The following is a 16,774-nucleotide window of genomic DNA, read 5'->3' on the forward strand; positions in this document are numbered from 1 at the left end:
TCGTGTCCAAGAAAGTTGGGCATGATTGCTGCCTGAAGGAAATGGCCCATGTTCTGGAGGTCTGTATTGCAGTGCAATATGAATATGACTACTCCATAGGCATTGAAACTCACTGAAGGTGTACTGTTGCTAATACTATGAGTTGCAAAAGTCCTTCATGCTTTTTCTACACACCTGCCAGTTTTTTTTTTGCAATAATGTTCTGAACTAAAAATAAAATGCGAAGAGGAGATACTGCCATACTTCGGACTATTAGACAGATTGAGAGATAATAGAGATTTTGAATACCGCAGAAGCATAAAACGTCCGGCTCAGGTGTCTCAGCTTATGTTGTTCACGAGGTAGCTTCGCGCTTAAACTTTGCGTTATCGCAAACCTGTGAAATTATACTCTGATTAAAACCTTTATACTAGTGACTCCACTCTAAACAATCTATCCATTCGCACACGCAGGTTACCTCTCCGAGATCTGGCTCGCATTGGGTGCAACACATCGTAGAGCTTATTGTCAGCAAAGAAGAGCCACTGAAGACGTTCGTTGAGTTCTTCAAGAATTCTCAATTTCTTGCAGAAAGAGCAGTGACGGATTTCCAAATGAACAGTTTTCGGCTCAGCCAGAAAGTCAAATGTATTTTTCTCGCCCACAAACTTGGGATGCTTGCGTGTCGTCCTATCATCTGGTGGGACAGGCGTTTGCTTGGCATTTGAGAATGGGACCCTCGGCGACTTTTTAGACGCAATCCTTCGCTTCAAGTTCGGCTTTGTAGATTACTTCTATTGCCCCTTATCCGGCTACGACCCTAGAGACCAGTCCAATTTTTTTTCGTGACGTGCCAAGGTTTTCATGGACGCGACCGAAGGGCATAGAATGGGGGGGGGGGGGGGGGGGGGGGGAACCCGTCACCGTTACCAAATCCTTCTCTATTGGACAAATCTCGAGTCGAAGCGCTATGGTCGCATCCATGAGAACAAAGTCCCAGAGAGCTTAAGGGTTAAAGGCTAGGAGGGTTCGAGCATCTTATTATTGCTCTGCAGGGTATGAGGTTGCAGTATTACCCGACATAAGAACGCCAAAAAACGAATCACGAACAACTTCTTACGCTGTACGTGGATATATGTGTCAGGGCATGCCTCCGTGGGGTACAAGATTTGATGCAAGAAACGAGGAGCACGAGGTGGTTCATCAATTGTATTGGAAACATTTACCGGAAGAATTAATTAAACGAGCACATGTTCTCACATAAAAGGTATTGACAGCAGTCACGTGTATGACGTCCCCACCTAGTGGTTTGAAGTCTGAAAGTTCCAGGTAAAGGGTCGGGCCAAAATATACGCAGTCACCATCGCCGTGAATGTCCTGGGTGAGTGGGAAGTGTCTCGACATGTTCGTTTTTGTCTTTCCTTAGCTACTTCTTGTAAGTTGGGCTCGTGGAGATAGACAAGGCAACGCCGATTATGCCGGGCTTAAAGTTATGTTTTATCTCCTAATATGCTCGCATTTATATCGGATTTTTTTCTGCTTAATGCAGGCAACCCTCTCTTTCTCTTCCTCAGATTACCGTTCAACCTTCCAGAGTTCTATTTTTCTATATTTCATAAGGTTGCGAGTACGGATCCCATCCTGGCCGATACCGATATGACGGCAGTCAAAATGACGTGCTTTTAATAACCAGTATCACGTCACTTTTGTGCACGCCAAGCCCCAAATGAAGAGTTCCTATGCACCAACAAAGTTGGCCACAGAAAAAGGCCAAACGAGGCGGTACATTTAAAAGGTTTTTCATTTCTTATTGTCCGTCCGCTTTTACAAGAAGACATGTATTGCAGTTCAACGCATCAATTACCATATTGAAATATTGTTTACGGCAAGAGAAAAGTTTTGTGCTTTCTTTTGGGTTGACACACATTTTCGAAAGTGCAAAGTTCTATACTGCGTAAACTCGACTGAAAGAATGATCGAGCTTTTATCGCTGATATCAGCCAGTGTCCGTCGCGGGCTTGTCGAATGTCAGTGAAAACTCTTGGTCTTAAAAATCCACGCGCCTTTGGAAATTTTTAAAACAAGTGAGGCAACTACTGCCCGAGGGCAAGGAGGTCCGTACTTTTAAAATCCCGTGCCCGGGAGAGAAGGCGATTTTTGGCTGGGATCTTGGCCCCGTTACAGGTCAACCAGAAGTCCCCTACTTTGTACATAAAGTCCCGATGTGAACATTGTTCGTAACATAAATATTCGTGTTAATATAGTGTAAATTATCGGTTCGCATTGCAAAACTACGAGGCCTCCGTTGCACTCCTCCGACCAGGCGCAAAGGAAGACCTCATCGACCATTGACCCGCACGACACCGCGGGCCAACAAGAAAAGGACCTTAATTGCTTCGACATTTTGGAGTTCACACAATCATAAACTAACTAAATAATAGCTCCCTATGTTGTGCGATTTGTTTATTATTGCGCTTCTTTAAATTTTAAAGTGAAAGGAAGAAAACTCTAGTTTGTAGTATACAGAAGACATGAAAAAACATACTTGTAAACAGACTTGTACGTAATTCGTTACAGGTAACGAAATTACTTGTAATCCCTTACATTTATCAGTAATTTAGTGACGAATTAATTACATCTTTTCTAGAGTAATTATAAAGTAATTCCCTTACATTTTTGACGTAACGGATTCCCTGTAATCCGTTACATTTTTTTTTTCAGAACCAACCTTCCGCCTCCCCTTTTTTTTTCGGGGGGGGGGGGGGGGGGAGGGGGAGTTAATGTCGGGCGCAGTGACACTGTCACGCGAATTAACCAGCGCGGAGGGAGGCTTGGCACTCTTTAGTTCCGCAAAGCCTTTTTTTTTTTCAACACCAAGCCCTTGAATCTATTTTTTAGACCCTAACAACAATGTAAAAAAATCCAAATGAACATTTCTACTAAAAGAAAAAAAAAAAGGGGTGGAGGGGTCAAGTTATATCAGCTTTTTTTAGTCCCTCTTCTTTTTCTTTGCGATCGAAGGCGGGGGAGGACATCAAGTGATTGTATGCCTCTTCGAGAAGCTCGAAGCGGTAAGTGCACAGACAAGAATTAACAATGTCCTTCTCGGTTATATACGACCATTTTTATAACGCCACAACACGGGACCAACGCTCCTTCTACTCTAAAATCCACTAAAAGAGATGTCATAATATGTGAAGGTATTATTGCCACAAGCATGCATGCTCGTTCGTTTTTGCACACTTATCATCTCTTAGAAAACAGGATGATTTTTTTCCCTGTTTCTTTCACCTTATTTGACCCTGTTTTAGAAGCTACTTACTTTTTTGTAGTCCAACTTCTAGGGTTGGCCCACTTTATTTGTGAATTCCTGCCAGGTTATCTGCATCTCAGTCACCCTTTTTGTAAGTCAGCTTTTTGCGAGCACTTTGAAAATGGCAATAGTCTTCCTTTCGTCTTCTTCCTGTACTGACCCCAGCAGGACGCATCTTATCTCAAGCAGATATTTTACAAATAAAACATAATGGTGGCTGACGTAGACTTGATATTCTGGGCTCGACGGGAGAGTGAAACTCGTGTGTGGGGTCATTGCGCGGCTTACTTAGTACTCTGCCCTTCGCTGCCCGTGGCATCAGCGGACGTCTATCTGTAGAAAACCGGAGTAAACTGCAGTCGGTTTGTGTTCAGTGCGTTTTTGAACAGCACCAACAAAGGTACGCAGGGCAAACGAACGTTTACATTTCCTTGTTTTAACCGCCGTCCTAATTAATTTTTGTTATGAACGTCCTTTTTTTTATTACTTATATTTATTTACTGGAAACCTTTTTTTATTCACCAACGTCTCAACCGAGGCTCGACCTGTTCAAAACCAAAGGAAGAAGAATATCAAGCCAAACCTAATTTATTATTGAATTATTAGCTTACTGCTACAACTATGTTTTGCTATTGTCTGGCAATATATGCCGGTATAGTAAGATGGACATAATTCTTATTTTAGTTTTGGCTAGATCCTAGGTGTATGATGACTTCTACAGCTTCGCGATTCAGACAATGGAGAATTTTAGTAGATCGTCCCGATGAGTCCGATAACGATACCGGATACTCCACCGCCGCCTTTGCGCATTCATCATATCGTTATCAGAGAGGTATCGGAGGTATCGGAATGAACTACTAAAACTTTCGAATATCAGGCAACGGCTGCAACGAGGAAGCTTTGCTCCATCTTCGAGGTAAATAGTACTTCCATTGCTTCGCTGAAAAATCTCAGTGCAGAGCATAAAGCATTCGTGAGGCACAATATGGCACTCCCATGCAGTGCTTCAGTTCAAAGGGTGTTCAGCGTAGCAGTCGACATATTGAGTAAGAAATAACGCAAAATGTCAGACAAGACTTTCGAGAGTCAGCTGTTGCTCAAAATACTCAATGTCATTAAACGAAACAAGTTGCAACAATAAGAACTTGAATAACCCTCTTCCCTTTGCTTCTTCCTTGAGGGCAATAATGTTAAAAGTAACGCCACGAAAGTAACGGGTTACTTTTTGGGGTAACGGTCAGTTACTTGCATGGGAGGGTAATTGTAATTGTAATAAATTACAATTTAGCCTCGAGTAATTGTAAATGTAATTCCTTAATATTTTTCAGTAACGTGTACAAGTCTGCAAGTTGTAAACCCTGAGTCGCGGAAGATGAAAAAAAAAAAAGGAAAGCACAACATAGACCCTATTACAGGTCCCTGCTTTTGCACCTAGCGTTAGACTTGGCCAAACTTTTCAAAGTACTTCTCCTGCGCTCTTTAAGTTTATCTCGCCGATTTTACGGACGGCAAATCCTGGGATTTCAAGTTTCCTTCCCAGTCTCAGGGTTTAAACATCATGATTAATACGCACCAGCTCGCCTGAACTTTGCCCATTTCTTCGCAAATGTCATGCTTAATGTGGCGGGCCTGTCACTTATATCGTATCTTGGGGACTCATAAGCAAATGTCCACGTAAAAGAAAAGCTGATTTGCTAGGCCAATTCTGTGAAATGAAGCTTGTAATTGCTTTAGCAAGGCTGATAATTAAAGAAATTTCCCTCGGGGCCTAGGTCGCGCAATTGCAATATTTCTCGAATAATATTTTTTAAATAGAATAGGCCGAGACAATAGCACTTGTTTTTATAATTTTTTTGCGTGATTGTCGAGAAATTGTTAGCCTGCGAAATTCATTAAAAGTTGGGTTTCCACGAAAACGAAACGGTCAGTACTAAACTCGCGAGTTCACTTGTTTTCCCCAATTCAGCCCATTTCTAATCCAGCTGGCAGACCTGCTTCTGCACATTCATAAATTAGTCTCTTCATTGGTTTATTTGTCTTAAAACTAGTGCCATTCTGCAGGGCCGTAGACGATGGTAATCTTGCCTATAAATAAGTTCAGTCGTTTCACCGCCGACCATAATCAGATGCATCACAGGTGATCGTAAAATAACCTGCAATGTAGGCTTAAAACCGCACTGTAGCCGCTGGAGTGGCTCAGTATCACTCACTGTCTCAATGGTATTGTGCTACAAAAAAAAAAAAAAAAAAAAAAAAAAAACTCTTGTCGCAAAATTAAGCAAACACTGCATAATACAGCACCACAGCCGCGTGCACGTTGAAACCAAAACCAAGCAAATTAAAGCAACCTAATGGCGGCGAGCGCATCAGCGCCCTTTATCCGCCGGTCAAGAAACCACTGAGACAAAAATGGTCTATAAACATTTAGTTGTAACCAATCGTAAGCAGGGTGTCGAACCGAACTCGAACAGATCAAAACCGTTCTTTTTTATTGAACCGGGACAAAAGCGAATCCGGAATCGTACATTTAATACTAGGGAGTTTTAGGGAACCGTTTTTGCACAAGCGATACAATACGATCAGCTTTCAGGTATAAACTGCGCATGCGTGAGGTCCCTGCTGCCTTACCTTAGTCCAGTGTCCGAACCGTAAGCTGTGATCGTGTGGTCAAAGCGGCTGACATCAAAAGGGTCTCGACTCGTATATAGAACGTCTGCTTTGCTGTGGGAAGAGGCTTGCCGAAGTGTCAAACGTGAATGAAAACGTTCCTGGTTGTGCCCGGAAGAAATGTCATGGTGGCGGTGAGAATATCAAGTCGAATTTACAACAAATAAAACAAAACAAAAAACGAACCCGTCAACAAGACACCAAAGCTTTCTTAAAATGATATTTTTTGGGGTCAGCTTGTGGGGATGTGGCATAGCTCAGTTGCTTGAAGCGTCGCTCTGCAATTTTGATGAAGGCGCCGACGAAACGTCTTCAAACCCTGTCCGATGACCCAGCCATTAATGGTTAGGGTATGCCGGGATTCGCAGTGAGGAGCGAAATGAGGAACGCCGGCTTAGTGAAATCGTAGTTGCGCAGCACATCCATTTCATCTGCCGGTCGAACGCTCCTAGTCGCGCCGTCAACAGTCTCCTCCTTTTTGGGCAATCAAAGTCAAATAAAATAACCGTTTCAACGTTTTTCCTGTCAAAAAAAGCCAAATTTGAACTCATTGTCAAAATGCTTTAGTGCCATGTTCAATGCCGCGAAGATTGTCTGCTCCTTTATCAGACAAACTGATCAGTCACGGTGTTGACGCCGCCGCCACATTTAACGCTCCCATTCTAGCAAAACGAGACAAAATATGGTTAGTTCCACAACTGTGGCTTCACACTATTTCTGAAAATAGGAATGTCCTTCTTTCACTTTTGTAAAATTACCAAACACACCTCCCTCCGAAAAACATGCGACCTCTTCCCTCAATTTACGAAACCATTGGGCATTCCCGTTGCCAGGGGGCGCGAACTGCACTGATCGTTGGCAAACGCGGTTCTCTAATATACATTTTATAAAAAGCGATCGATCCGAGCTCCCGATCCGAGGTACAGATTGTTTGGTCTATTAACCGTGTTTTAGTCCACTTCTATAAAACTCTATTGAACCCGAACAGCAATGAAACTACAATCTGATTGGTAATCTCATTGCAAGGAAACGCTCACAGAAGCAGCAGCGTCAAGAGGCCTCCTTTGGCACCTAAATCAAGTCTTCAAATCTGGAAGATTCTGATGTACGTGGCCGCGTGTGATCATGCTGACGGTCGGCACCAATATCACCAAACTGCTTGTGGCGCTGACATCATCGTGTTGTCGATAACAGGCTTCGATTGTCCAGCTGCTTTTCCACGTTACTGAAAAGCAAGTATAAAAAACAAGGCCGGGTCACACATTTTCAAACGCACATAATTTATAAGCGCGAAGCTACACCGTGAAAATCGTCGTGGCAAGAAAAGAAAGGAAACCTCTTGGTGTACTGATAGGAGGGTTATAGTATAAAGTAACCGGAGAAGCGTGAGTGATACACATGAGTAATGTTTGGAGGTGGGCTAGTCGGTGATGCATTGTAAACATAGAAATAGAGCAGCGCAAACGAACACAAGGACAAGTAGAAGAAGGGACACAGACACAACGCTGAGTCATGACTTACTTTCTTTCTCGTCTTTTTAAAAACAAATCAACATAAGAAAACAAGAAATGAAAAATAAAAGAAGAATCCAGCATGTAGGACATCCTTTTTTCTATGCTTACAATACACATGAAACTAAAAGTACTACATATGAAAGTTGTGCAACCAAAAAAAAAATCGATTTCTATGTTTACAATACACATGAGACTAAAAGTACTACATATGAAAGTTGTGCAACCAAAAAAAAAATATCGAATGGCGCTTAGAAAACGATATTGCCGCCATAAATATTTGTTATTGGAACCGTTTTATTTTGATTTGATTAGGGGGGTCAGTCGGGCAGCCGATTATTTTGTCGAACGTGATAAACAGTATCCCGTTCACCAGACAAAAGTGAATCCCCCCCCCCCCCCCCCCCGGGCTCCCGCCATGCTTTGCAATTTTGACCACCAGAGACGCGACCCCGTATCAAATCCTAAGGCTTTTACGCAAAACTGAGCCGATATTTGTATCGCGATCGCAATAAAGAACATGGCAAACTATTTTTTACTACTGTTAGTCCCAGAGATCAGTGTCTGGCTCTAATAAAAGCCCAAAATGCACCACTGCGGCTGACGGCATCTAGCAGAGCCATGACCGAAGCTGCCCATGTTTTTCTTATAAAAACACATTTTGAACTTAAAGCAAACGAAACATAATTTATCTTGCCGGAACTGTTATTAAAGATGAATAAGCAATTATCTGTGCGCAGTATTGTGCTAACTTTTAAACGCAAAACTATGAGGTCACATGTCTAGTGGTCATAATATGCAACATGGCGGCGGCCCAGTAGGGGTCACTTTCCACTGCCAGTTTATCGCTCTAAGTCCCTCTACTTCGTTGGTTTTAACGGACCGCAGCTTGGAACTCGCGGAGCAAAACCTCGCGCTGCAGAACCGCGGATATTGGGTTCAATCTTGACCCCAGTCTGTTCCGATCGGGATGAGCATCGTGCCGGCGTGTGGTCGTGCATCACTACTGCGTGATGCACGCTTAAAAACCTCAGGCTAACGGTGGTACTGCACTGGCTAAACTTCTCATCAACAGATGAGGCAAAAGGCGCCCATTGACAATGAATTGCGGCTGTCATACACGTACACAAAACATACGCAAAGCACGATTATTATTATTCTAGTTGGTTACGTTACACACTATTCCTTGCATGCTAGATTCGTTAGATTCATCAATGTTTATTGCGGCCAAATATGTCAACATGTAATATAACACTTATTTGTTCCCTTAGTGGTGATCTAGGTCACCGAGTGGAGGATTCAGAGAATGTGTATAGACCACCCATTTGTTATAACTCCAAATCAACAACCAGTACACCGCTTGTTCTTTGTTTTTACTTTGTTTTGTTGAGTATACCTGCAAAGCGTCGCTGCTTCAAATTTTCGAAAAAGAAAAAGTAAACGTAATAATGTCTGAAATAAACGGCTCGAGACAAATTATGTACACTGGTTGCAGTAGATATTACCCAAATTTCAGATAATTCAAAATAAAAATTAAATTAGATCCGGCATTTTGGGCACTAAATTTACTTGGGGTAAATAGGCATTGTATCTACTAGATTATTGTTTGTTTAAGAATTAGAGACGCTTACCCGTCAGTTTAGTCTGGGAGAAGCTCCCGCTGAAACTCGTATTGCTGGTCTTGTTTGGTGCTGCGAACGCAAACTGTTTCTGGAACTGAACAGTTATGCTGTGCACTGGATGCTCTATAATCCATGCTCGAAATAACTCAAGGTAAAAAAAGAAACACATGCGAAGGGCTTCTTTGTAAACATGTCAATCACAGGCTCAAGACAGCTCTGAATGAGTCACCACCAACTTACGGTTGTCTTCCTATTTTTATTGTTCGGTGCGTTTTGTCAAAGGAATTGTCTATTTGACATTGAAACTTCGTCCTTATGCGCAGGTTCCCGCCGAACCGCAACCTAAAATTCAGGCGGCGGATAACTTTATTTAGCCATACAGGGTGTGAAATTTTAAGCCGAAATTATTTATTTTTATAGATAGGGATGACTGCTAGTCCAGTGCTGTTTTCAGTATGTATTTACAATACATCTATTGTTATATGTGTGGCAGTGCTCGTGCCTTGACGTGCAGCGTACGCGCGAGACTATCGCGTGAACTGACTGACTGCCTACCCGAGCGACAGCATGCAGCCGTGTTCTAACCGGGCTGATTTCTGTAACCCGTTTTTGTTGTAAATACACCGCATTTATTGGCGACGAGGATGTTCGGGTCCACGGGTTGCATCATCGTCTGACTGCTGGGGGCTTGACTGGAGCCAAGGAATGTCCAGCCTCGGAACCCTCGAGCGGCCATCAAGCGGCAACCCCTCAGCGAAGACCATGAGTCGCATCGGGCACATCGAGTCTTTCGACGATACGACGAGCGACTGGCGCTTCTACCAAGAAAGACTGGCGTCATACCTCCTGGTAAACGAGGTTTCCGAAGGTAAGAAGGTCCATGCCTTCTTGAGTCTCATCGGTCCGAAGACGTACACTTTGTTGAAGTCGCTTACGGCCCCGCAGTCACCGTCCGAAAAGTCGTTTACCGCGTTAGTCAAGCTTCTGGGCGATCATCTTGCGCCGCAGCCATCCGTCATAGCGGAAAGGGCGAAGTTCTACAAGCGTTCGCAAGAAGAAAGTGAGTCCATCGCCGAATTTGTAGCGGTACTTTGAGATCTAGCACAGAGCTCCGATTTTGGAGGCTTTCTTGATGAGGCGCTACGTGACCGTTTTGTTTGCGGCCTTCGCCGAGAAGATGTACAGCGCGTCCTCTTCACAGAAGACAAAAAGCTGACTTTCCAGAAAGCCGTAGAGAGGGCTCTTGCGATGAAAATAGCAACTAAAAGTGCAGCGTTAACGCACACCAGCGGTGCATCGGTCCCTGACGTCCACAAGGTTCGGGTCGACCACAGAGCGCGGATCGAAAAGCAAGTACCAGGGCAGTCAAGTTGTTTCCGTTGTGGCTCGACCAACCATCGCAGTGATGCGTGCCCCCACGTCGGTGACACATGTTTCAAGCGCAACCGGAAAGGGCACATTCAGCGCGCCTGCCGTTCGGGTAACAAGAAGCCGACAAAATCAAAACGACAAAGGCGGGTGAAAACGCTGACGTCCGTTCACGACGCGGTATCTCTGCAAGCGGTCAAGGCTGCGGGCTTGGAACCGATCACCGTACCCATAAACGTTGACGGTGTGAAGCTTACAATGGAACTTGACACAGGCGCAGCTGTGTCTGTTGTCTCCTTGACTGAATTTCGGAAGCTGTTCCCAAGAAAGCAGCTACAACCTACAACGCTGACACTTGCACGTATACAGGAGACTTTGTGAAGCCGAAGGGTCTGGCCTTGGTCTTTGTGCAGCACAATGACCAAAGTAAGGAGCTTCCACTGTACGTCGTGGAAACCAAGGGACCGGCATTGCTTGGCAGAGAATGGCTGCGAGAAATTCGGCTAGTCTGGAAGAACCTGGTCCCTGTCAACAGGCTCGACACGTCGGAGAGTCTCAAACAAAAGTTGGATGCCTTGTTGGAAAACCACAGCGACCTGTTCAAAGATGAGCTTGGCACCATTTCTGGAGAACAAGCCGAACTTTTTCTTCGTGAAGGTTCACAGCCGAAGTTTCTGAAGGCTAGAAGCATTCCATTCGCACTGCAAGCAGCAGTCGAGACAGAATTGCCAAGAATGGAAAAGTTGGGAGTCATCACGCCCGTGGCTACCAGCGAGTGTGCGACACCCCTTGTGCCTGTAGTAAAAAGGGACGGCAGTATACGCCTCTGCGGAGATTTCAAGGCTACGCTCAATACCTGCCTGGAGGTGGACAGGTACCCCATACCACGTATTGATGAGCTGTTGGCGGCCTTAGCTGGCGGACAAGAATTCTCAAAGATCGACCTCAGCAGGGCTTACCAACAGGTGGTTATGGCTGACAACTCAAAAAAGTCGCTAACGCTGAACACGCACAAAGGGCTGTACGCCATGAACCGACTTGCTTTTGGCATCTCATCAGCACCAGGCGTCTTCCAGAGGATAATGGATAATATGCTGAAGGGCCTGAAGGGTGTCAGCTGCTATCTCAATGGCATCCTGATCACCGGAAAGTCGAAGCAAGAACACCTCAGCAATCTCGAAGCCGTCTTGTCGAGATTACAAGAACGTGGTGTGCGAGTGCGGCGTGACAAGTGCTCGTTTTCTCAGCACGAACTACGTTACCTAGGCCACGTCATCAACGCCGAAGGTGTTTGCGCATCCCCTGAGAAAGTGTCTACACTACTCAATGCTCCTGCTCCGAAAAACAAGCAGCAACTGCACTCGTTCCTTGGGATGGTGAACTACTACGGAAAGTTCGTTCCGCAACTTTCTACGCTGGCACACCCCTTGTACAAGATGCTGGGACAAGGAGAAGAATGGACGTGGGACAAAGTTTGCCAGTCCGCTTTTCAGAAAATCAAAGCTGCGATGACTTCTTCACCGATCTTAGTTCATTATGATCCCAAAAGACCCCTGCAGCTCGCCTGTGACGCATCGCAATACGGCATAGGCGCCGTTCTTTCTCAAGTTTCTCCGGACGGAAAAGTTCAACCTGTGGCTTACGCGTCTCGTACCTTATCGGAGGCTGAAAAGAGCTACAGCCAGATTGAGAAAGAAGCACTGGCCCTGATCTTCGGAGTTAAAAAATTCCACTTGTATATTTACGGCCGTTTCTTCATCTTGATTACAGACCATAAGCCTTTGCAAACCATATTCGGCCCTAAAACAGGCGTTCCAGCAATGGCTGCTGCACGGATGCAGCGCTGGGCAGTGACGCTGTCTACGTACAGCTACTCGCTCCAGTTTAAGAAATCAAGTGACAACGCTGAAGCAGACTGCTTGTCAAGATTGCCACTTTACATTGTGGCAGATGAATCTACCGAAGGAAACGAAACTTTCTATTCTCTACGTCTAGATATGCAACCTGTCACCAGCCGTGACATTGCTCGTGCCACACGCCACGACCCTTTGTTAAGCAAAGTACTCGACTTGACGCACGTGGGCTGGCCATCGTCCATCACTGACAAGGAAATGAAGCCTTTCTTTGACAGACGTCTGGAGCTCACTGTGCATCAAGGGTGTCTGATGTATGGCATGCGGGTAGTCGTACCACCAAAACTGCGCAATCTCCTGCTTGAAGAGATACATCTGGGTCATCCAGGTATTGTCAGAAGCAAGGAATTAGCCAGGAGCTACATCTGGTGGTCTTCAATTGACAATGACCTGGAAGAGCAAGTGAAAGCATGTCAAGAATGCTATCAACAGCGGAACGAACCAGTCTCCGCGCCCCTCCACCCTTGGGCATGGCCGACATCGCCCTGGCAAAGGGTGCATTTGGATTTCGCGGGTCCAGTCAAGGGGAAGATGTTTTTGGTCGCCGTAGATGCACACTCAAAGTGGCCCGAGGTCTATGTGATCGAGAAGACGACATCACAGCACACGATCCAGCGTCTTCAGGAGTTGTTTTGTCGTTTTGGTGTATCTGAGGCCATTGTTACGGACAACGGTCCTCAGTTCGTCTCAACAGAATTCAAGGCTTTTATTAAGAATCTAGGAGGTCGTCACATCTTAAGCGCGGCCTATCACCCGAGTACTAATGGCCTCGCGGAGAGGTTTGTCCAGACATTGAAGTCTGCTCTCCGAAAAGGACGACCGCAAGACTCCCTGGAGTGGACGGTACAAACGTTTCTTCTGACGTACCGCAATACCCCTCACACGACGACAAAAGAAACACCTGCCAGTTTGTTCTTAGGCAGAAGACTTCGCACAAGACTCGATGCCATTAAGCCTTCCGTTGGGGGAAGAGTAGTACATCAACAGTTCGTCCAGACCTCGCAGCGAAAGGCACGAACAAGGATTTTAGTGTGAACGACAATGTTCTCGTGAGGAACTATAGAGGCTCCCAGAAGTGGGTTCCCGGCACAATTCTCAAGCAATCTGGCCCAGTGTCGTTCCAGGTTCGAGTCACGACTGCTCGGGGCTTATATACCTGGCGCCGTCACCAAGACCAGATGCTTCATCATCGTGAAAACTCGATGCAAGCCACATCAGACGGATTCCTGCCCGACCTGAGGGATCCAGAAAACTGCGTCGACGAGCCTGTGGTCAGTGAGTTTGCAACCACCCCACAGAGGGCAACCGACAATCCCGCTGTGCAACAGCGCTACCCCACAAGACATCGTCGTCCTCCAGACAGATACGACGCATAACGTTTTCGGCATTGTGTGCAGTGTGTGTTTTAGAGCGCAGCTCTTAGGGGCCCGTTCCCGGCTTGAGCGGCGTCGCCGTCGGCGTCGGCGTAACCGCAACCCTCGTAACCCTCGTGAGGGTTACGAGGGTTACGAGGGTTAATCTCATGAGGGTTACCCTCACGAGGATCACGAGGGCCACGAGGGTTACTTACCCTCGTAACCCTCACGAGGGTTACGAGGGTTAGTTACCCTCAAAAGGGTTACCTTCACGAGGGTTACCCTCACGAGGGTTACTTACCCTTGTAACCCTCACGAGGGTTACGAGGGTTAGTAACCCTCGTGAGGGTAACCCTCGTGGTTACAAGGGTAAGTAACCCTCGTGAGGGTAACCCTCCTGAAGGTAACCCTTTTGAGGGTTACGAGGGTTAGTAACCCTCGTGAGGGTAACCTTCACGAGGGTTACCCTCACGAGGGTCACGAGGGTTATGAGAGCTACCCTCACGAGGGTTACTCACCCTCGTAACCCTCACGAGGGTTACGAGGGTTAGTTACCCTCACGAGGGTCACGAGGGTTATGAGAGTTACCCTTACGAGGGTCACGAGAGTTACCCTCACGAGGGTCACGAGAGTTGCCCTCACAAGGGTTACTAGGGTTACCCTCACGAGGGTCACGATGGTTACCCAGGTCGTGACCCCCCCTGGGGTCACGTGACCTGGGGATACCCCCCGAGGTCACGTGACCCCCCGTTGACGTCATAGGCACTGATGACGTCGTCATTGACGTCACTGATGACGTCACCGGCATCCGCATCGTCATCGTCATCATCACTGATGACGTCATTAGTGACGTCACTGATGACGTCACCGGCATCCGCATCGTCATCATCATCACTGATGGCGTCATCAGTGACGCTACTGATGACGTCATCGGTATCGTCACGTGGCCCCAGGTCACGTGACCCCCCGACGTCACGTGACGCCCGAAGGTCACGTGACTCCCCCAAGGTCACGTGACCCCCCCGCCCCCCGAGGTCACTTGACCCACCCCCCAGTACCCTTCCCTCCTCCTCCTCAAGAGCTGCGCTCTAATTCGGCGTTGTAGGGAGTTGTAAACGGCTTTCATTTTTTTCTTTAGTTTCTTCAATTACGCCGGGGGAAATGTTATATGTGTGGCAGTGCTCGCGCCTTGACGTGCAGCGTACGCGCGAGACTATCGCGTGAACTGACTGACTGCCTACCCGAGCCACAGCATGCCGCCGTGTTCTAACCGGGCTGATTTCTGTAACCCGTTTTTCTTGTAAACACACCACATCTATCATGCTCCGGAGAATTTAAATGAGGAAATATTTGTCAGGATAAGTTCACTAATTCACTTAAATCTGTTAATTAGCTTTTGTATTATTAGTTACTGGGGTAATGTTGCAACTGCAGCATTGACGGCAATTAGTGTTAGAGCTCATACAAGTTTAAAGAATTTGCGAGACTGGTAATGGTTTCTTAGATATGTTAATGGATCATTTAATATTGTTCGCGGTTTTTTTCGTACGCTTTAAAAATTCTCTAAGACAGCGTCGCAAGCTCTGCCCACAATGACTCTTCGAAAAGTGACGTAGTCGCTTTAGTCATGTCATTACTTGTGTCGTCGGCGCACTAACTAATGCCCGAGTCCCACTACAGCGACAAACAGAAACGAACGACAGCCAAAAGCCTCAAACCAGAGTCCTTCGCGATTTGACAGGCTTTGTGGAATAAAAAAGGCTATGAGCAAACACGTGCATCATGCACGCGAGGGTATATATCTTTGGCAGGCTTGCATTTACTCGTGCTCAACTCTCGAGAACCGAACGACTATACTTCGTCTCACCCTACGATGAACAAAAGGCAGAAGCTACGCAGATCCAATCACGAGTCACTTAGACATTGCGTGGGGTTTCGCTTCAATACACGTATTGGTGCCCGCGTCTCAGATCACTGATGGGAATGGGCGGACATTGGTGTGGATTGAGCAATGAGTCACTCAACAATTTTACATTGAAAAGAAAGCCCCGATGTACTGGCCCTTTGCAGTGTCGAAGCTATAAAAACGAAGCAGCGTTTTTGGATTCGTAGCATTATTCGTCCAAACCTAATCAAGGTTAATCGTGTCATAGTTTAGCGTGGAACGTGATTGGACATGGCGGCCCGTGGCTTTGGCCTTCAGTCCATCATATGTCGTTTGTTTCTATTTGCCCGCTTTAGGGATACTCGGTCATGAGGACAAGCTGCCGAGATAGCGACAGCACAATCTAAACGAAAACGTCACTCTTCCAATCGTCATTGCGGGCCAGGATAGCAGAGCTTTCTTCTGTGCGCTATGTATTAAACAGATAAAAAAATCGCCGTCAATACTTGAATAACAACATTACCCGTAAGATAAATCTTTAAAAAGTTAATTAACATATTTAGGTGAATTATTCAACTTACCTTGAAATTATCCCGTCATCTATTGTCCGCCGAGCCTGATAAATGCATGCTGAAGATAGCAGTCGTCAACCTCTCATCCACTTTAAGAAAATATGTTCGGTGTAAAACCAAACGCCCTGTATATATTTGTCTTTTTTAAGTTCATTCAGTTAGCATTTTAATTTGTTCTTGCCAGTTCATGTTTAATGTGCGAAGGTGGATCTCCCCGATTGTAAGGCGGTTTTGTTATGGTTTTTCAGTTTCTCTTATCTATTGTTTATATTTCTATTGGGACATGTATTTTAATGTTTGGTATAGTGGTATGTTTTTGCTTGCTTTTTGTGCACCACATCATGAACTGTAAGTTTGTGGACTTAAACATAGAGAGTTATTGTTCATATATTAGTATATATATTATTATTATTGCCCTTCCTCCAAATCTACATAAACGACTTGCCTAATAAAGTACTTTTTTTAAGAGCCAACGCCCGGTGCTTTGATTGCAGAACGTGTTTAACTCGCGCATGTTTTACTCTTGTTAAATTTTATTATTCGTTAGTTTTTGTCCAATTTAGGACTCCGTGCTAAAAAAAAAACACAC

Source organism: Ixodes scapularis, unplaced genomic scaffold, assembly GCF_016920785.2.
Source record: "Ixodes scapularis isolate PalLabHiFi unplaced genomic scaffold, ASM1692078v2 PGA_scaffold5__190_contigs__length_132052651, whole genome shotgun sequence".
Lineage (NCBI taxonomy): Eukaryota > Metazoa > Arthropoda > Arachnida > Ixodida > Ixodidae > Ixodes > Ixodes scapularis.